Genomic DNA, 21,692 nt, shown 5'->3' on the forward strand with positions numbered 1-21,692 from the left:
AACTTCGGTTATGCATTATCTCGGTTTAACTTCGGTTAAACATCATCTTCGGCTTAACTTCGGTTAAGCATTATCTCGGCTTAACTTTGGTTAAGCATCGTCTCGGTTTAACTTCGGTTAAACATCATCTGGGCTTAACTTCGGTTAAGCATTATCTCGGCTTAACTTCAGTTAAGTATCATATCGGCTTAACTTCGGCTAAGCATCATATTGGTTTAACCAACTTGTAAATTGCTACAAATTTCAACAAGTGGTAACCGCATTCTTCTTCTCTTTGCCCCCAATGTGAACTTAAAATCCACTTGGGTTCTCATCATGTAGCTTCGACCTTGTCGCCGAGGTTGATTCAAGCCGAGGTTGTCGGCCTTGGTTTCTCTATTGATCTTACTTGGCTCCAACCTGAGTTTGAATTTCGGCCTCGCATCGGCGAGCCGTTTCTCTTTTCTTGTTCCGATGCCTTTGTTCCCGACATGTTCTCCTTGGCCCTAGCATACTTCTCAATTCTGGCCAACTTTAGTCTGATCTTGTGTGTTTCCTTTTTATCTTCTGGGATCTGAGATCTGCTCATTGTGCTCTTCTCTTCTCGGACTCAGGTGCCGAGATCTTATCTTCTGGAATCTTGGATCTGCTCATCAGGTTGAGCTCTTCTTTTCTCGGACCTACTCATCTAGGCCGAGATCATGTCTTCTGGGATCTGGGATCTGGGATTTGCTTACTCAGGTTGAGCTCTTCTATACTTGAAAGTTATCTCCTTGGGAGTGCTCATGCCCCCTGTCTTTGCATCCCTTCTGGAAGGGTCTTCGTTCCTCCGCAGGTATCTATCCTTCCATACCTGGAGGTTATCTTCATTGTAGTATCCGCTTCGATCTGTTGTCTTTGGTGCGTCACCTTCCTGGCCGGCGTCTTTCACTCCGTGACTCTGGTCACGAGTTTCTGTGTTGCGATCGTCCTCTTCAATGTCGAGATCGATAGGTCTCCCACTCCCAGTAGGAGCATTGTCTCTAATCTGATCCTTCTGTCCGTCATTGGCCATCTATTCTTCTTTCTTTCCCACAGACGGCGCCAAATTGTGTGGGTGATTTTCCGACCACACTGCCCGCTTAGTAACCAGCTGGAGAGCACTGGCAGAATAGATGGCACCTGACTGACCTGTAACAGAAATATAAGAATCCCGCGGTGGTTTCGACCACCCGGGGGCACTCCGACGATCGAGTCAGTATATCTCTCAAAGATAAATCAAGTACTAAACTCACAAGCTTGAGTATCAAAAGCATACCTTAGACCCATGGGGGTGCCTCTCTTTTATAGCCAATACAATCCTAGCCCCAATAGGAGCCTGGCCCTAATGGACTTAGGATTACTGCTAATCTGGAACTCCCAGTGAATTTAGGATAAACTCTCTAAGAGTCTTATCTTTACCCAAACTGAAGTCTTCTCCCAATCTAGGACTCTTGTCCTTATCCAAGTTGAGTTCCCTCTTCATTCTAGGACTCTTGTCCCTTATCCGCTTATCTCGGATTCCGATATCTTCGGAGGCAACCTCGGCCTAGCCGAGATGACCTCGGCACAACGACCAAGACACGTGGCACCTCGGCTGACACGTCGGCGTCACCTTGCCACGTGTTGGTACTCAGAAAATATATCCCCACAGTTACCTATAAAGCTAAAATAAAGGTAAAGAAAAAAAAAGGGAATACAAGGTTAAGATGAGTAATACTAAGTTGATTATATTTATATACTACATTTGATTTATCATATAATGGTAGTAGGCATTTTACCTATCTAAATATTACTATAAAGTATACATTTTATTTTGCTTGTAAACTGTTTCATGTTTCTACTCCAACTATACTATTTATTTTAGCTATTCATTCAGATACTATTAACTTTATAGAATGCCACGCCAACAACAAAGATGGAGAGAAATAATCCTAATGATTAAATATATTTTGCCTAGCCTTGAAGGCTAGCTGTGAATGTGACCTGAGTCAAAATGCCTAATTATACGCTTAGTGCATTGAAGTTGAAAAAAGTGAGTCACATTAGGCATTTTGACTAACAAACATTATATACCTAGTAGATTGGAGATGCTAATGTGTTATCATTGTATTTATAACAAAAATAAGTGATAAGACTCATTCAATTATAATTATGATAGAGCATAAAAAAAGAAAAAAAAATTACGATAACTAAAATAATAATTCCAACATAATATATAAATGAGTAAGATTATATGATACTTTTTTATAATATAATTTTATCGTTTACTCATAATAAGAGTGATCCACTTCCAATGTCAATACACAATAAAACAATATTGTAAAAAATATATATAACCACAATAACAAGACTATATATAAATGCAATCATTATAAATTTTTAATATTATTCAAATAGTATTATTTATAGCAAAAGTAACTTATATCCATGGAAACAGCCAACCAAACAACCTCAAAAGAACGCAAGACTGTTTAAGGTAGCTGCTACTTCTCTACTATATATACTTCATTGGGTTCATAAATCTAAGCTTCTCTCATTTATGTTGTTGTATTCTATTTGGTGAAATTGATCAAATATAGACATTTCAGTTGTGATGAAAACTCATTTTTTTGCCATATCAAGAAATTTGTGAGATGATTGAGTGGATGAGATTGCGACACCTCTGGTATGAATTACTATCATTTGCCCTTCTTTCTCATGTTTTATGGTTTTTACCCCACCAAGACATTTCAATAATTGACATAATTTAATGATTTAAATTTAAAATTAAATCAAAATAATATTAAAAGAATGTCTTTTTATTTTAAACTATACACAGCAAAATAACGTCATTTTATTTTAATTTTTAACTTGAACTGTTAAATTATGATAACAAAATAAAATTTCAAAGTTAAACATAAATTGTCAAGATTTAATTTATAAGTAATGATCTTAGACAATATCATAAATAACTGTTTTCACTTGTTTTCAAAATAAAATTTCAGTCACTCATAATTCTTCCCCATCACCTCCAACTTTCCTCAGAGCCAGCACCACCTCCATCCACACCTCACCACCACCTCCAACAACTTGCTCGTTGTTTTTATATAATTTTTGAAAACATATAAACAAAAATAGATATTATGTTTTTTTTTTGAAAAATAAAAAAAATAAAAAATAGATGAAAAAAAAAAGGGGGAACTTACTGATAAGTCTCATGTACAAAGTTCAAGACCCAACAATTCTCAAACAAAACACTTGCACCAATTAGTCCTATACATTTTTAATTGTTACCAAAAAATTCTATTTTTTTTTTTAAAAAAAATTTACAAACACTGTTACATCTTACTACCGTCGGACTTCCGTCAAACGGTCGCTGGAGACTCGTCGGAATGTTCAACATCGCCGGGAAGTCGCTGGAGTTTCGACGGAAGTTCACCGGAGTGTTAAGAAAGTTAATGGAAGTCGCCGGAATGTTCAGAATGTTCACTTAACGTTAAAAACATCACTGGAGACTCACCGGAATGTCTAGAATATTGCTGGAAAAAAAAAAGAATAAATGGAGAAATTAGAGCAAAAAAAACATAGCAAAACGTGCTAAATATTGATAAACTAAAAGGAAAAAAAATGAAACGACAAAAAACAGCAACAATGAAAAAAACATATGCTATTTTTCAATTTTTGTAAGGGTCAAGCAAATAATCACCAATATTGATCAAACTGAAAAGTAAGTTTTGAATCTGTAAAATGTTACAGTTTCAAAGCAAAAATCTATTAAGCATTTATCCTTATTAATCAAACTGAAAAATATGTTATGAAACTGTAAAATTTTACAGTTCTAAATAATGTTATAAAACAGTTTTATACCATGATTCATTCCAGCACCAAAAAAATTTGAAACTGCAAAATTTTATAATTTTAACCATGATTCATTCCAGCACCAAAAAAAATTTGAAACTGTAAAATTTTACAGTTTTCACCGCCTGCAACTAAAACTCAAAAACTACTTGTTCATAATTTGAAAATTTTCTCTATTAGAACAAAAAAACAGAAGTGTATAGCAGAGAAAATAAAAAAAAATAAGAGATCGAAGGAGAAAGGCGGCTATAGAGAAAGGATTGTACTCCGGCAACTATTTTTTGTTTAGATCTAGCCAAATCTGATGTAGATCTACTCAGATCTGATGTATCTACATCAGATCTGAGTAGATCCACTCATCTTCTTCGTCGGAAATATATCATCTTCGCCGTCGGTGAGGGTGAAGTCACGAGTTGATTTCGATGGTTGGTGGTTTTCGGTGAACCCCGATCAATGGAGAAAGACATGATAGTACTCGTCCATGACAAAGAAGATGAGAGAAAAATGTAAAAAAAAAAAGAGAGAGGAAAACGTAAACAGTCAGGCAAAAAGCACAGAGAGAGAGAGAAGAAAGTAGAACTTTTGAGTCTACTCAAAAAATTACTGAATTAAATAATGTACACATGTTTCACATAAGACCTGTGGGTAATTTCCCCTTAAAAAAATTGACAATGCTAACAAATGTGAGTTTGGTGTTTGGACAGATCAAATAGTTTTTGGTTTGATCTTCCGGTCTAGGCCCAAAGTCAATAAAATATAGGAAAAATTACAATTCGGTGCACTTTTTAAAAAATAATTATAAATTAGTAATAAATTTTATAATTATAAATTCATGAAAAATATTATGATTTTAATTATTAATAATTATACAATTTATCGCTAATTTATAATTATTTTTTGAAATTACACTGATTTGATATTTCCCCCTAAAATATATATCCATTTATGGGCCTGGCTTTTAATGCTCTCAACAGATGGGCCAAAATGACACTCAACTTGGGAGATGGGCTATCTGCTCTACCCACCAAAAAAAATCTTGGCCCAGTTTCGAATCCGTGGACTCCAAGAATGTTAAGTCATTAGATTGTGTTTGTTTACGTCATAAATTTGAGAACCAATTTGTATAAATAAATAAATAAAAAGAAAATTGTGAAAAATATTTTTATTTCTATTTCTTGTGCAAGGTAAGGTGTTAGGCTAGCATATTCTACACTTCTCCATAAGTTCGAACCTAAACTCTCTTTAGAAATCTGAAGTACAATCATTTGAGTAAAGCTCAAATTCTCCTATATTGTATTTAAATCTTAGATTTGTAAGGAAAAACAAAAACAAAAAAGATTTTTAAAAAATTTATCATATACACAACTAAGATCTAAATACAAACTTTTTTACCAAGTCATGGTTGAATTCCCCCCCTACAGATATGTAGAGAAGGGATACTATTATGCCTTAAGGCACAACAGTTACTGCTGCCCTTTTGTGGGAGGTCTTCCAAATGTTTTTTGATGATCTAAACCGTTCTTATCGAACGGTTCATCAAGAATATTATTCATGTAAAAAATCAAGTTAATCGGATATTCATAACCCCATGATTAGATCCTAATTATTTTTTAAAATTTATGAAAGCTATGTTAACCGTTAATTTTTTTAGTAACAAATGTACTGTGGTTATAGGGTTATAGATATCCAATCAACTTGATATTTTGTAAGGATGATCTACTCAACAAATTCTACAATATGAACGATTCAGATCATCAAAAAAAACACTTAGGACAATCCCCTACAAGGAGCACAACAGTAGTTACTGTGCTTTAAAACACAACAGCACCCCTTCTCCCAGATTATGTGGTCTAATGAAAAGGTGAAGGTGAATTTCTTTTGTTTGGCATGTGAAATATTAATAAGACGTGGTTGACATATGAAGTATTAATAAGTCATGGTTGACATTGATAAATTGTAGTATTATTGATTGTTGTGTTTTTTGTATATATTTTGTATATTACAAGCTATTATATAGGAGAGGATTTGGGAGTAGGTGAGGTAGGTGAGTAGGTGGAGTGGGTGGTAGTGGAGGTGGTAGGTGGAGTGGGTGGTAGTGGAGATGGTAGGTGGAGTTGGTGGTGTGGTAATTTACACAATTTACATTAACAGCCCCCCTCAAACTCAAGGAGGATAGGCACTAGCCAACTTGAGTTTGGAGAGAGTAACAAAACAGAAAAATAAACTGATAAATAAAATAAAATAGGATAGGAGACACGGTATGGTCGTGTCAGACCGGTGTAGAAGACAGTTTACGGGGTCATGTCGGACCGATGTAGCAGGACAGTTTACGGGGTCATGTCGGACCGTTGTAGAAGACAGTTTACGGGGTCATGTCGGACCGATGTAGCAGGACAGTTTACGGGGTCATGTCGGACCGATGTAGAAGACAGTTTATGGGGTCATGTCGGACCGTTTGTAGAAGACACTGTGTGGTCGTGTCAGACCGTTGTAGAAGATTGTGGTGGTGCACCAAGGGGGTGACTTAGGGAGTGCGCCTTGAGCGACTTATACATGATACTGTGTATAACCCCCCCTCAAACTCAAATAGGTGTGAAGATAGAAACCTATTTGAGGTTGAAACAAAGGGATTGATAAAGCTGACCGGTGTAGAAGACACTATATGAGTGTGTAGATAGGCTGCCCAAAAAATAGACATGGAGATATATATCGAGCCCTCAAAAGTCTTGCCCTCAAAAGGTGTGCCCAATCTGTCAAAAGGCGTGCCATCAAAAGGCGTGCCTGATGCATCAAAAGGCATGCCAGATATGATGGCGAGGCACGTGAGTGCCTTGGCTGGCGTGCCCATTTGTCTGGCGTCAAGAGGCGCGCGATGCGCGTGGCTGCCTCGGCTATTTAACCAAGATGAAGCCTGAGGCCGAGGCAGAGGCAAAAAACCTGCGAAATCCTCTGAAAAACTCTTCGTTGTGCTGAGAGAGAGAGTCTGTAACACTCTGTTGCGAGAGATATTCTGTAACACTCTGTTGCCCAGAAAATGGCCTCGTCGTCCCGGAGTCTGCTCACTCTCTTTCCAGACCTCAACAAGTCAACAAGAGAGAAAACTGGTGCGGTGGCACTGGAACCTCAACCAAGCGCCCCGGAGTTTGCTCCGTTGCACTTTTCGATGCGGTCGGTGGAGCAAAAAATGGCAGTGCAAACGGATGTGGAGGCTAATCAGTATACTTTGAAAGCATGTGTGGAGTCCATGACGGCGGTCACAAACTTGTCGCACCGGCTGCAGAGTAGGACAAATGAGGTGCAGCAATTAAACGCCCAACTGGCTCTGCTCCAACGCATGTATAAGGATGCGCGAGCAGAGATAAGCGTGCTAAAGGCAGAAAACAAGGAGCTGAAGCGGAAGGCCACCGTGATGTTCCGATTTGGAGATCCGCCATATGCTGCAGTGGAGGAGCAGCGGGGACTGAACGTGCTCGGTGGCGTGGGAAACATGGAGGCAACACTGGCAAGGGCTGTCCAGGACGGAGGCAAGAAGAAAAGGCCGGCGGCAGAGTAGAGAAGTGAGGGCGATTGGTAGCCGGCTGCAGAAAAGAAAACAAAGCTGTTGGTTTTTTTTTTTTTTTTTTTGTAAAATTGTGATCAGGGTGGATCCCTGAGATGAATAAAATATGGTTTGGTGTGCAAAGCTAGATGGTATGAATGGAATTGGAAAAAGATTAAAAATAATGTGAAAGAAAAATAAAGAAAAAATAATAAAAATATATTGGAAATCAAAAATGAAAGATGGGGGAAATAAGCAAAGTGGATGGAGAAAATAAATAAAAATAATGGAGTTGGAAATCAAACGGAGGAGAGATGATGATGTTTTTTTTTTAATAATATAATAAAAAGATATATATATATATATATATATATAATAAAAAAAAAGTGGGGAACAACATGATGTCTGAGAGCATCAATGAAGGTTTAGAATAAAAAATAAAGTTTGATTAAAAAATAAAGTGGGCGGTGGATGGGTGTGATTAAACAAAAAAAAAAAAAAAGTAAGTGAGAGGAGAGGACGCGTGAAAAATGAGACCCAAAGTTTGTGGTTGAAGTTGTGTCTCTCTTCTTTGAAGATTCTCAGAGGCTTCTCAACAATTTGGCCTCTGCTCTACAACAACAGATTGTAGATTACAAACAGGTCGATGCCCATGTCCACCAGTTCAAGGGTAGTAGTTCTAGCATAGGTGCACAGAGAGTCAAAAATGTGTGTGTTGGCTTCAGAAACTGCTGTGAGGAGAAAAATCTTGATGGGTGTGTGAGATTTCTGCAACTATTGGAACATGAATACACTCTTGTGAAGAGCAAGCTTGAAACTCTCTTCGGGCTGGAGCAAAAAATCTTGCCAGCTGGTGGGTCGGTTCCGATGATGGCATAAGTAGAACTTATTTCATCTCCAAACGGTGGTTGGGAAGGTGAAGTGGCGGTCATGGTGGTTGGGAGGAGCTTGACGGAGGAAGAGATGGCTCTGAGAGCGGCAGAGGTTGAAGAGGCAGCCATTGGTGTTGATGAACACTACTACAAATATAGATAAAGATCACACTTTTTTAGTGTGATGTATGTTTTTTAATCACACCTTTTAAGTTTTATTAAAGTGTGGTCTTTAGGAGTGTGATTAAAAATGGTCATTTTTAATCACACTTTTTAAGTGTCATTAAAAAATGCTTTCATCACATCTTTTAAGTGTGATTAATAATATTTAGATCACACCTTTTAAGTGTGATTAAAAATTTAGATCACACATTTTAAGTGTGGTTAAAAACATTTAGATCACACCTTTTAAGTGTGATTAAAAATATTTAGATCACACCTTTTAAGTGTGATTAAAAACTTTAGTTCACACTTTTTAAGTGTGATTAAAAACTTTAGATCACACCTTTTAAGTGTGATTAAAAACATTTAGATCACACCATTTAAGTGTGATTAAAAACTTTAGTTCACACCTTTTAAGTGTGATTAAAAACATTTAGATCACACCTTTTAAGTGTGGGTAAAAACATTTAGATCACACCTTTTAAGTGTGATTAAAAACTTTAGTTCACACATTTTAAGTGTGATTAAAAACTTTAGATCACACCTTTTAAGTGTGATTAATAACTAATAAAACCTGTGATAAAAAAAAAATTGACATATTTAAAGAATAATCAATATTATTTTTGCACGCGCATTTGAATAATGTAATACACACTATATACTATATTTTGAATCACAACCATATATTGAATGAAATAATATCATATATTTCATAAATGAAAGTTAAATGTTTAAAAGTATATAAAAAGAAATTAATAAAAAAAAATTAACTGTGATTACATACATTAAAAAATAAAAAATAAAAAACTTGGAAAAAGTAAGTTCTTGAATTCTTTGACCATATTTTGCATCTCTCCAAGAAATTTCTGACCTGAAAAATAAAAAAACAAATTAATTTAAAAACCGTCAGAAGCATATGAATAAACTTACTAATTAATTTATAAACTTACATTTAGATCTCACCAAAAATAATGTAATTTATCCAGTTGTTAAACTGCCCCAATCCTTTCCCCACAGCCCCCAAAAATGACATAATTATTTTGATTCTCCACACAAATAGTATAAAGCTACAAAAGATATTGATACCCTTGTAGAAGCCAAAATAAATCATCAAGGCATGAATGATTTCAAACTTTCTTAAGCTAGAATAATTTAATAATAAAACAAAAAAGTGATCTAAAACTCAAGATATGCACTTGTAGAAAATGACAATATTATTTGAGAAACAAGACATTTAATAAAAAATTAGATACTAAGCACGACACAACAAAGAGAGTAGGGATAATATGTATACATCCACTCACTTATAGATCAATGTATTGTGATAGTCTAAAACAATACAGTCTACACCATTCAAGTTTTTTCGGTGTCACTTATAGATCCACTCACTTCTCTCAAATTATTTCCCAGCAAAATACACATTAAACTCCCCTTGCTATTTTTTTGCTTCTTCAGAATCTTTGCTAACTGAATCTAGGTGTGAAATGATATACATAAAACTATGACAAACTCTAGTTCTATCAAACCTTATGAACAAAGTTTCCTTATATATGCCTAAAACACAAAATTATGAAACACCAAACATAAGCAAAATTAAAGCAATTATAGCAATTATAGTCCATTGCATTCCATATTACACCAAACATAAGCAAAATTATGAAAATCAGATTCTAAAGTAGCAAAACCAAACAATACCAAACAATGTCATTGAAATCTCAAGTTCATTTTATTTGATACAAGACACCAAAAACACTAGTCGAAATTGTAAAATGAAGATCTCTCTTTTATGACCAAACTTGTGGAACAAAAGTGAAAAATAAACAAATAACATAACAGAGCAAAATTAAAGCAATTATAGCAATTATAGTCCATTTCTAAACCTTTTTTTCTCCTATTTTGTCAATCTTTATTTTGGACCTTTTTAATAAAATATTGAATTCCTTTAAACAGATTCAGATTAATAAAATATTAATAAAATATAAAATACAGTCACAGATTCAATTAAACAGATTGAATGTAAACAGATTCAGTTTGAATGTAAACAGACACAGATTCAGTTTGAATGTAAACAGACACAGACTAACAGACACAAATTCATGAAATTAACTGGACAGTGAGTGTTCAGCTGAAGCACAATCATAAAAGAAAATTTATTTACTTACCAAGTTGCCCAACTCTGAGACTAGTTTCTTTACTGTAGGCTTGAATTGCTAAATGACTAATCTCTGGTCACAAAACCTTGTGTGGAAGAATGAAGATGAGTACAAAATCAACATTTCCGTGTAATATTTTTTCAAAATTCAAACTATAGGAAATTCAAAACAAAAAAATAGAGAAATAAAAAAAATATAGCAAATTCAAGCAGAGGAAGATTGAAAATTGAGGAAGGTAGCTGGAGTTTGATATAAGCCTCTAATCTGGGCTGGTAATACTTATTTGAACATTGCGTGACTTTTTCATGACCAATATGGCATGGAGGGCAACAAATCCACTAAGATTTGGCTTGTTCATTGTCTTTCCAAATATATAATGAACTTATTTTTTTTTGGAGCCATCAGTGATCAAGTCTTCTAAAAGTCAGTGGTCAAGTTTCCCTAAATGTTTTAAATATGAAAGCACTCAACAAAATAGTTTTCTAACTATAGTTAATCATGTTGCAGGTTTTTCTTCAAGTTATGGAGTGCTTACTCAATCGTTTTAGTCAGTCAGCATTTATCAATTCTGTTCTGGATACTACTTTTCTCTGTTATTTTCATCACTATTGGCGAGAACTTTCTTAAACATTTAATAACAGACAGATTCATACAGATTATTCCACCTATTATTAAATTCATACCAAAATTAACAGACAGATTCATACCAAAATTATTCCACCTATTTTTTCTGAATTCCACCTAGTTGGTCAATCTAAATTCCAAACAAAACAATTAATAACAGACACAATTAGATGCCAAAACAGATTCAATAACAGACACAATATGAATTCCACACTCGATGATACTTTGTATCATTTACAAAGGAGTGTTATTTATGTGTGTCAAGCCAGAAAATGTTGCTAAGCCGTTTATGAAGTTTGATGAACAGTTTTCATTTACAAAGGAGTGTTATTTATGTGTGTCAAGCTAGAAAAGACCAATGAATGCATGGTAAAAAATGTGAGCAGGTTAAATCTAGTCAGTAATGAAACTTGTTTTAGATTGAATAAATTAATCCTTGCAATATTTTCTTTATTTGGTTATATTTTGCTCAAAAACTATTCTCCAAAATGGTAGAAGGCACCCGTCAGGGACAACAGCCCAATCAAATTAACTTCTACATAGAAAATCTCCGAGGTGTCATGCAGCATTTAAAACCCTTAGCTAATAGGTCATCATATAAGTGTTTCACAATGATAAAAATAAGATAGAAAATATATATCACTCACCTGATTTTTTACTATACCAGACATGGAAAGTCATTCACTATATCAGTTTTCTCCCTATCCCTTTGTATTGGTATTGAGACATAAGTTTTTAAATAATGAGTAGGAAGGGAATAAGTCAAAATGGAGTTGGGACACATTGTTCATATGGAAGAAATTAGATGGAGGCAGAAGGCAAGGGATTTATGACAGGAATATTCAGTCCTTTCACAAATTGACTAACACCCATAGGACACAAAACTATGTAAAAGTTTAGAAATTAATGGGGTGGAGAGGAGGGAGGGGATTAAGAGCGAAGTGATTCAGTTTTATGAGAGGCTTTATGCTGAGACCAATCATAAAAGGCCTCGTCTTGATGACTTGGCTTGGAGAGGCAGTTTACTGAAAAGGAAGTCATGGGAGTCTTGGAAAACTATTTTCTTTTTACCTCTATTTGAGAAGTTTAATTTAAAAAAGTCGAATTTGTAGTTTGAAAAATTATACCTAGTATAGTCCAGTATAAAAAGCACAATATTTAAGTAAAAACCATTGACAGAATTCTCACAATTTTAGGTCTCCATTTTATCATTTAGTGGCTTTGCATCACCTCTAGTAGCCAAGTTGTACTGATTTTACAGCAATAGAAATTGAGGGAAATTGAGTAATACTATTCACTTCTTTTTTTAAAATAGAGAATCATTTAGGGACATCTAAGGAAGCATGGGTTTCCAACATGACAACCCCTAGAATCAAGCAAGGGAACATTTTATACATAAAACATATATACACACTCTTCTTTGTACACTTAATTTCACATAAGTTCTATTTGAGAAGTTTTTGTTCAAACAAGCTTTTTTATTAATACAATCAAAGTAAAGAAACAAGCTAAATTTGTAATTTTACATGCTATAACCCAAAATTATAATACATTGGAAATAAGCACAATGTTTGAGTGAAGTTCATTTAATGTGTTTACATTGCAGGTTTCAATTTTACCCTTACATGGATTGGCATTATCTTTGGCCAACTAGTAGTAATTTTAGAAAGACATTGAGGGAAATTTAGTAAAACTATCCATTGACTTCTGAAAATGGAGAATAATTTAGGGACATCCAAGATGGAGCTATGAAATATATATCACATGGGAGTAAAACTGTGTTACATTAAAAGTTAAGTTGTCTTTATGAATGTATTGACATCTACTTGTAGCCAATGTTATTGTCATTTTAGCATACATTCTAGAATTCGTTTTTTAATTTTTAATTTATTTTTAAATAACCAAATTTTTTTTCTTTAAAAAAAAACAATCCTTTTTTTTGTGTGTGTGTGTGTGTGTGTGTGTTGTAACGGCTGTTATATATAACATTTTTATTTCACCAAACTTTTCATCTCCTTGGTGATTTCTCACATATAACATGACAACTTTCAAATAGTCATTTACTTTATATATATATATAGACATATTTAAGAAAAGCTCACAAGAAAACAATATAATATAGTAAGATCCAACCACTCAGCATTTTATCAAACACCTAAAAGGCATAAATAACATGTATATAGTTTTCTTCTCTACGGGACAATAGAAACAAAGTAGAGATATATAGAGATACCTACACAAACATAACCAGCCAAAGACAACAAAGAGAAACAAAGACAAGCAATCATCATACACATAACACAAATCATCTTGATATGAAGTCACGATTTTGGGTATATGTTAATATTTAGATACATACAAACATGTGCAAACATCACAGAGAGACGAGGAAGAGAATCACCCTATACGAATTTTCTATCCAACAAAAACCTAGCAAAAATCTTGAACAAAAAGAATGGTCAAAGTAAAATAGGAGCCATTAGAAGTAAAAATCAAAATTACCTGAAAAATTGGCAATGGCAACAAAATCATAATTTTTCGATCAAAACCCCCAATTAAAAACCCTAAATTTTCAATTTAAAACTTAACTTCTCAAAACTTTCTCTCCCCCCCCCCCCCCCCCCCAAATCACTAGACATAAACATGAAATAGAACAAATGGTGATAGAAAAATCTGAACAAAATTTCAAAAGAAACAGAAAAATCTACCGTCGTTCAATCAACACCTCTTGACATGGTGGTTTCGAAACCCTAGCTTCGTAGAGAGAGAGAAAGAGAGAAGCAGCAGCAGTTTACCATAAAAAGAAAGATAATCTGCAATAGAGAGATGAAATCGAAATCGATGAGAAGAGATGATCAAAATCGAAATAGAAATCGAAAGCAAAACAAAAGAAAAATGAGTGATCACTTTAATAGAAATCAATAAAGACAAGAGGAAGGAAAGGAGGAAGCAATGTACCAGGTAACCCTTCTTCGATGAGACGAACCCTTCTCCTGATTTACCCCGGCAATATTTGCTTCCATCACATTCAATCTCTCTCTGATTTCTTCCATCTATTTAGAAGGGGAACCAGAATGTTCCACCGTCTTAATCGCAGACGCACACAGTGCTTCACACGCACAGTTATCAAGCCCTAGATCGCCCAAACAATTCTGAGTAAAAACCACCAAATTTTCATCATCAATGGTAACAATAGCTACAGACATCAGGAAATCAATGAGCAATTGAAACCCTAGAAGACAACGTTTTCTAGAGAGCTTCTCTCTCTAACCCATCTTTTGAATTTAACTTAAATGGAAGTCCATTCTATTCTCCCTTTTGATGAAACCCTCTGGGTTTGTTTTCATTAGAAGACAAAGCCTTGTATTTTGATTATTTTATTTTCTTATTTTTTTTTTTGGGTGGGCTGAAGAGCTAGGGCTTGTGATTTTATTTTATTTTAAATTTTTTGGTATTCTATTCTGATTAGAGGAACACAAAATAGTTATTTTGGAAAAAAAATTTCTAATATATATATATTTTGGTAATTGGCACCCAACATTTCATATTGGCGCTTTTTTTTTTTTTTTTTTAAATCCTACAATTCACGACATGCACTGTGCGTCATAAAAAAGTAATACTTTTAATGGTAGGCGATGTGTGCGTCATAAAAAGTGCAATACTTTTAACAGCAGGTGTTATGTACGCCGTGAAAAGTATTCATTTTTCACGGCTGGCGTATGTGCGTCGTGTGTAATTAATGTATTAACGGCATGTCATATGCACATCGCGAAAACTTTTATTATTTACGGCGTGAATTGCAAGCCGTAAAAAAATTATCGTTATTACCATTTATGGCCTACGCAATAGACACGCCATGATTGGAAAAGTATTTACGACGTGCAAAAAAAGTAAGTCGTAAAAGTGAGAAACTACGGCGTACATCTATTATATGTCATTGATGTGGTGCCGTAAAAAGTCAGTTTTGTTGTAGTGGAGGAGGGCAGATGCGTGAGGCGTGAGAGAGAAGAGACACAGAGGCCAGAGGCGTGAGGCGTGAGAGAAGAGAAAGGGGGAGGTGAGGTCATGTAGGATGAGGTTTGGTGGTCAAATCTGTGTGTGAGAAGAAGAACTGATATATCTAAGGCGCCAATATATCTATTTCCCTCTAAAAACCTTTAGCAACTAAACCATTTATTTGGTGACAAAATTATTTCATCACTAAAAGATAAAATTATTAGTCACGAAAATAGTTTTCTCACTAAATAATATTAAAATATTAAAAATTATTTGTGACGAAAATATATTCGTCATTAATAATTTTATTATTGGTGACCAATTTTTTCCTCACCAAAAGTTTGAAAATTTTGGTACCATCCGAAAAATTAGCGGGAAAATCTTTAGTGACAAAAAAAATATAAATAATGACGAAAAATAATTTCGTCACCTAATTTTTTTATTATGTATGCAGATTGGTGACGAAAATTTATTTTTGTCTCTAAAAATGGTACATTTGGAGACGAAAAATTATTTTCTTCACTAAAAGGTACGTCTTTTGTTACAAAATTTATTTTCGTCATTAGTTTTCGTCTTCAAATACACTTTTTGTTGTAGTGATGGTGAAAAAGTTCCATGTCTAAAGCCTCATTTTCTAGTAGTGAGTCATCTCTATCATTCATGGGTAGAATAGAGGCGCGGATTTGAGAATTGTATATTTTATATAAAAATCAAATTGAAATATTTTATACAATCACACCTATTTAGGGAGTGTGATTAAAAAGTAGTAATGTATATATAATCACACTTTAATTAAAATGTGTGATTAAAAAATATATATATAATCACACTTATTTAAAAAGTGTGATTAAAAAGTAGTAGTGTATATATAATCACACTTTAATTAGAATGTGTCGTTAAAAAATATATCTATATAATCACACCTATTTAAAAAGTGTGATTAAAAAGTAGTAGTGTATATATAATCACACTTTAATTAGAATGTGTCGTTAAAAAATATATCTATATAATCACACCTATTTAAAAAGTGTGATTAAAAAGTAGTAGTGTATATATAATCACACTTTAATTAGAAGGTGTGATTAAAAAATATATAAATAATCACACTTTAATTAGAATGTGTGGTTAAAAAATATCTATATAATCACACCTATTTAAAAAGTGTGATTAAAAAGTAGTAGTGTATATATAATCACACTTTAATTAGAAGGTGTGATTAAAAAATATATAAATAATCACACTTTAATTAGAATGTGTGGTTAAAAAATATCTATATAATCACACCTATTTAAAAAGTGTGATTAAAAAGTAGTAGTGTATATATAATCACACTTTAATTAGAAGGTGTGATTAAAAAATATATAAATAATCACACTTTAATTAGAATGTGTGATTAAAAAATATATATATAATCACACTTGTTTAAAAAGTGTGATTAAAAAGTAGTAGTGCATATATAATCACACTTTAATTAGTAGGTGTGATTAAAAATATATATATATAATCACACTTAATTGAAAGGTGACATAAAAAATAAATATTATCACACTCAATCAAATTAAGTGTGATTAAAATATCAATCTAATTTTTTTTATCACACTTCCAATAAAAGTGAGATCTTTTTTTTTTTGTCAAAGTGTGATCTTTAACTATTTTTGTAGTAGTGGAAGTAGAGAGAGAATGTAAAAATGATTTTGCTGGGGACTGAAGAGGCTGAGGAGGTCGTTTGGGTCGAAGAGGGTTTCTGTGGAAGAGGGGGGTGATCTCCCTCGGCTTCACGAGGTCGTCGGTCTCCGACACCGTCTTCAGCAGCGGCGGCGTGGGATTCTCCGGGGTTCCAGATTCAGGGGACGGAGAGAGCGAGTCGGTGTCGGAGAGTGAAGATATGTGTAGAAAACTTTAGCGGAATTGGTTGAGGTCCGGCGGACGGCTAAGGTGAGGTTGCCGCCCGCCAGTGAAGCGAAAATATTAGGTTCTAAACCTGCTCTGATACCATGATAAATTGTAGTATTATTGATTGTTGTGTTTTTTGTATATATTTTGTATATTACAAGCTATTATATAGGAGAGGATTTGGGAGTAGGTGAGGTAGGTGAGTAGGTGGAGTGGGTGGTAGTGGAGGTGGTAGGTGGAGTGGGTGGTAGTGGAGATAGTAGGTGGAGTTGGTGGTGTGGTAATTTACACAATTTACATTAACAGACATGAAATAAATAATTCGCGGTTGACACATGAAATATTAATAACCCCCCTCAAAAAAAAAAGAAAAAAAAGGTATGTGGTCTAATGAGAAGGTGAAGTTGAATTTCTTTTGCTTGACATGTGAAACATTAATAAAGCATTAGCACACACGAAAGCTGATAGAATTCACACATTGGTCAATAAGCTTTCTTTTGGATATGAGTTAGCTTTTTAATTATTTTAGTTTATGATTAAAAATTCTTGTTTAAAATGAACTTTTTAGTTTTTTTGATTTTTGTGTGAGAAAAAAAAGAAATGATTATGGTTTGAATGTGATATTTTGTCCTATTGATTTTTTCAACCTATTTTATTTTTTTGTAATTAAAATAGTCAAAAAAATCTTATGCCAAACGAAACCTAAGATTATAATTGATAAAATTTGTGCATTAGAATAAGTGGAGAAGGTCAAAAGTGGATTATATTAGGAAGCCCGCATCCTCCATGCTCTTTATCAACAATGCATTCACTACATTTCATTTATTGAATAATTAAGTCAAGACAATGTATTTGAAAGAGCTCATGTTAAATCGCTACACAAGCCATCGCTCCACACAAAAAGAGAGAAGAGCTAAGTGATTCTCATGATTTTGAGATGTGCCTATGATATGATTGTTGTAGAACTTGTAGGCGATCACTTAGCTCATAACGAAGGACATCTAAGTTTTAACTTGTATTATTATACATGTAATAATGGCATTTGATTCTATGGAGTGATCTGTTGTTGACTGTTTCCAACCCTTATGGAAGCTTAGAAAACTATTCAGTGTGTTTGGTTTGAGTTTTTTGAATTAAGTTTTTTAAAAAATGAGTTTTTTTATTTTCGTGTTTTTTTATTTTTAGTGAATATTTTTCAAATTTTAAACATTTTTTTTACTTTTTTAGATGCACCTTACTTAAATGTATCTAAAAAGTAAAAAAATTGTGAAAAAATATTTTTAAAAATTAATAAATACATAAAAATACAAAAAATGTACTGAATTCTCGTTTTTTTTTTTATATATTTTTGGTATTTAGTGAATTTTTAAAAGGTTTTTTTCAATTTTTTTTATTTTTTAGGTATATTTATGTTAGGGATGTCTAAAAATTAAAAAAAAAATTGCTTAAAATATTAAAAAAATTCAGTAAAAATAAAAAAAACACAGAAAATAAGAAAGTAGAGTTTTCTGAAAAGTATTTTTGAAAAATGATAACCAAAAGATGCCATTTTCACATTCAGTGGTGATTGAGACCACTTGTAGAGCTGCTCTAAATGCAGTTCTATTGAGCTGGCATCCATTTAAAATAAAATAAAAAACAAAAACAAAATAAAGGAAAAAGGCAAAATACAAAGGAAAAAGGACAAATTAATACTCCTTTACACTATGTTTGGATTGAGTAATTTGGGGAGAAAAGAAAAGAAATGGAGTGATATGTATTTCTCTTATTTGTTTGGATAACTTAAGTAGAAAGAAATGGAAAGAAATGGAGAGAAACTCATTTCTCTTATGAACCTCATTTTCAATCTTTCCAAAAATGGAGAGATTGGGAGAGAAAAGAAATTACTATTTTCATAATACCTATTTTGTCCCTATAAAAATAAAAGAAATAAAATGATTGAAAATATAGAAAAGTTATTTTGGTAATATAACATAAAATAATTTCTTTTCTTTTCTCTTAATGAAACCTAACCAAACAAGAATGAGAGAAATCACAATCATTTCTTTTCTTTTATTTCTTCCTTATCCAAACAAAAATGAGAGAAATCACGATCATTTTTTTTTCTTTTCTCTTATTACTTAAGTAATTATTTCTTTTCTTTTCTCTCCTAGCTTCCCAAACATAGTGTTAGTGCTCCTCTTTTAGTGGTCTAAACCACTTTTCTTTTACATTTTTTGTGTTTTCTTTCACAGGCTTCTATTTCATCTGTTGACATCTAGAGGAGAGGAGACTAGCAACAATTAAAATTGATATTGCTTCTTCTTCTTCTTCTTCTTCTTCTTCTTCTTCTTCTTCTTCTTTTTTAAATAACAAATACTAGTTGTTTTAAAAACAAAATTTATAAATTCAAGCAATTTAAACTTATTTTTCAAATATAAATTATTTTATAAAATTGTGTTTTTAAGACCCAACTTCAGGATTGATGTCGTATTTTCAAAAAGTAATCAATTGAAAACATAACTTCATGACAACCCGCATTTGGTAAAAATGTCATTAAACTTAAGTTCCTCTTTGATCTAATTTTGAGAAAATGTATTATTAATCAATTAGGACCAGTTCAGTATCTTACTATAAGGTCAGGAATTTAGGTTAAGGAGGACTAGTTCACTTGGCTTAAAAAACCATCCTCATCTTATTGGATAAGGCTCTCTCTTCAATTTGTATATATGTAATTTTCTTTTTGATGTGCCGGAAAAAGAAATTGTCAAACCTAAATGATTAATTTAACAACTAATAACAGGCTTTCATTTTAAAAAAAAAAAAAAACAAACAAACAATCAAAAAAATTGATCAAATTTTTCAGAAACTATTTCTGGCTAACACCCTTTAATTTCTAGTAGAAATTTTATGTTCATATAAGGAAAACTGAGAAGTAGGCAGTAACTTGAAACTTCAAAATTGGGTTAGAACTTGCAAGCTGAAACTAACTTCATTTCATTTAACTAGCATACATATATATACTATTATATAAATTTTACAATAAACTTGGTATAAACACAAAGTGTCACAGCTTTTTACTTTTCCAAATTATCTTTTTGTAATTGCAACTGTAATGACTGAATTCAGTCAGATTCAGAGATCTATAACTGCCGATTTCAAGCACACTTATATGGGTGTACACACCTTCTAATATATATATATATATAGCTATGTACTAAATAATAAAAAAAAATTACAGATACACGACTATGCTAATGCAGCTTCCAAGGAAGGCATTGGAGTTTAGAACAAGGCTCAACCCATGTACTTGTGCATTCTCCTCCTCCTGTGCCATCACAACACTTGCAGTCCATTCCCAGTGTTGCAAATAGTTTTGTGTGTCCTACACATCAATAATATCATCACTAATTAATCAAAAAGGTTATGTAGCATGAAAAAGTATTCGAACAATATTTCAAAAATAAAGTACATCCCATAGATTCAAATTGTGTTGTGTGAACTATATTCAACATAATCTAATTCATATGTTGTATTTTTATGATATTTTGGGGGGAGAGCGAGAGAGAGAGAGAGAGATTAGTAAACCCTTACTTTGTTGAGGTAGGAAAGAAGAAAGTGGCCTGGCTGCTGCAACTCTTGGTCTCTGACATTTAAAACCACCAATCAACAGCAACAAGAGAAGAAGAGAAAGCTTGAATTTGAGCAAACCCATGTCTATTTTTGGCTTCAACAAGGTCTGTATATTGGAAGATTGATCTTTGTATGTGTATATATATATGTCCAAACACAAGTGGACTTGGCAAAGAGGTGATCAAGAAGTAGAGGAGACCTGGTAATTATATAATTAATGACGACAAATGTGGACTTTAATGTAATGGGTTTATTTTTTTAAATGGTAGACTAATTTAATTTTATGGTTATATTAATGATGGAGTAGTTGTTTAATTGTCATCTAGAAGGGGTGGGCCTTTCTGTTTTGAAGTGTAACATCTCTAGGTAAAAAGTGGAAAGTAAGTTTCTAGATTAAAACAAGAGATTTTTTTTTCAAGATTGGTTGTGCCACAAGTTTCCACTTTCGTTTGCTCACTATTTGGTTATGTTTGTTGGGGCAGGCATAATCTTGGAATTGAATTAATAAATTTATAAAATATATGATTTGATGTTTACAAAAAATTTATTCAAATTTAAATAGCTTGGTGGGACATAGTATCTCTATATGGAAGAGATTATTGAATCTCACGAAATGAGTGGAATATAAAATAACGAATTACTTACTTATATTTAAAATGATATAAAATAAAATAAAAAGTATTTATACATAAGTCTTAATTTATGAATTTATACTCTATTTAATTAAGATTTTTTGAACCTTCTAGTCCCATTAAATTTTTAATAATTGAAATTACCCTTCAAACAATGATTGTTTATCATTTATAATTATCTATAAAGAAACATGATAATTTGACATTTATTTTGATTTCCAGAACTTTAAAACATCAACTTTTAAATTGAAAAAACTAATATATATATATATATATGTGCAAAAAAAAAAAATTTAAAAAAAAATTGAAAAAACTGAATGATTTTTTTGTGCAAAACTGAAAATTTTGTGTCTATAAAGGAGTATGATGATAC

General features: G+C 32.8%; 2 long non-coding RNA genes across 4 annotated transcripts; both read right to left on the bottom strand.

The window, feature by feature from the left end:
- Nucleotides 1-9,095: 9,095 nt before the first annotated feature.
- LOC145801105 (uncharacterized) lies at nucleotides 9,096-14,532 on the bottom strand. Of its 3 annotated transcripts, XR_014342005.1 has the most exons (4): nucleotides 14,145-14,532; nucleotides 13,895-13,999; nucleotides 10,572-10,647; nucleotides 9,096-9,280 (listed from the first exon to the last, which is right to left on the bottom strand). It is a non-coding gene; the product is annotated as an uncharacterized LOC145801105 (long non-coding RNA). The 3 variants fall into 3 exon arrangements; XR_014342003.1 differs by lacking the exon at nucleotides 10,572-10,647 and having other exon boundaries at nucleotides 14,145-14,531; XR_014342004.1 differs by having other exon boundaries at nucleotides 9,096-10,647; nucleotides 14,145-14,531.
- Nucleotides 14,533-20,015: 5,483 nt separating this feature from the next.
- Nucleotides 20,016-20,855, bottom strand: LOC145801108 (uncharacterized). The gene is made up of 2 exons (XR_014342010.1): nucleotides 20,649-20,855; nucleotides 20,016-20,439 (listed from the first exon to the last, which is right to left on the bottom strand). It is a non-coding gene; the product is annotated as an uncharacterized LOC145801108 (long non-coding RNA).
- Between the last annotated feature and the right edge of the window lie 837 nt (nucleotides 20,856-21,692).

Source organism: Camellia sinensis, chromosome 10, assembly GCF_055761805.1.
Source record: "Camellia sinensis isolate YWXY chromosome 10, ASM5576180v1, whole genome shotgun sequence".
In the NCBI taxonomy this organism is placed as follows: domain Eukaryota; kingdom Viridiplantae; phylum Streptophyta; class Magnoliopsida; order Ericales; family Theaceae; genus Camellia; species Camellia sinensis.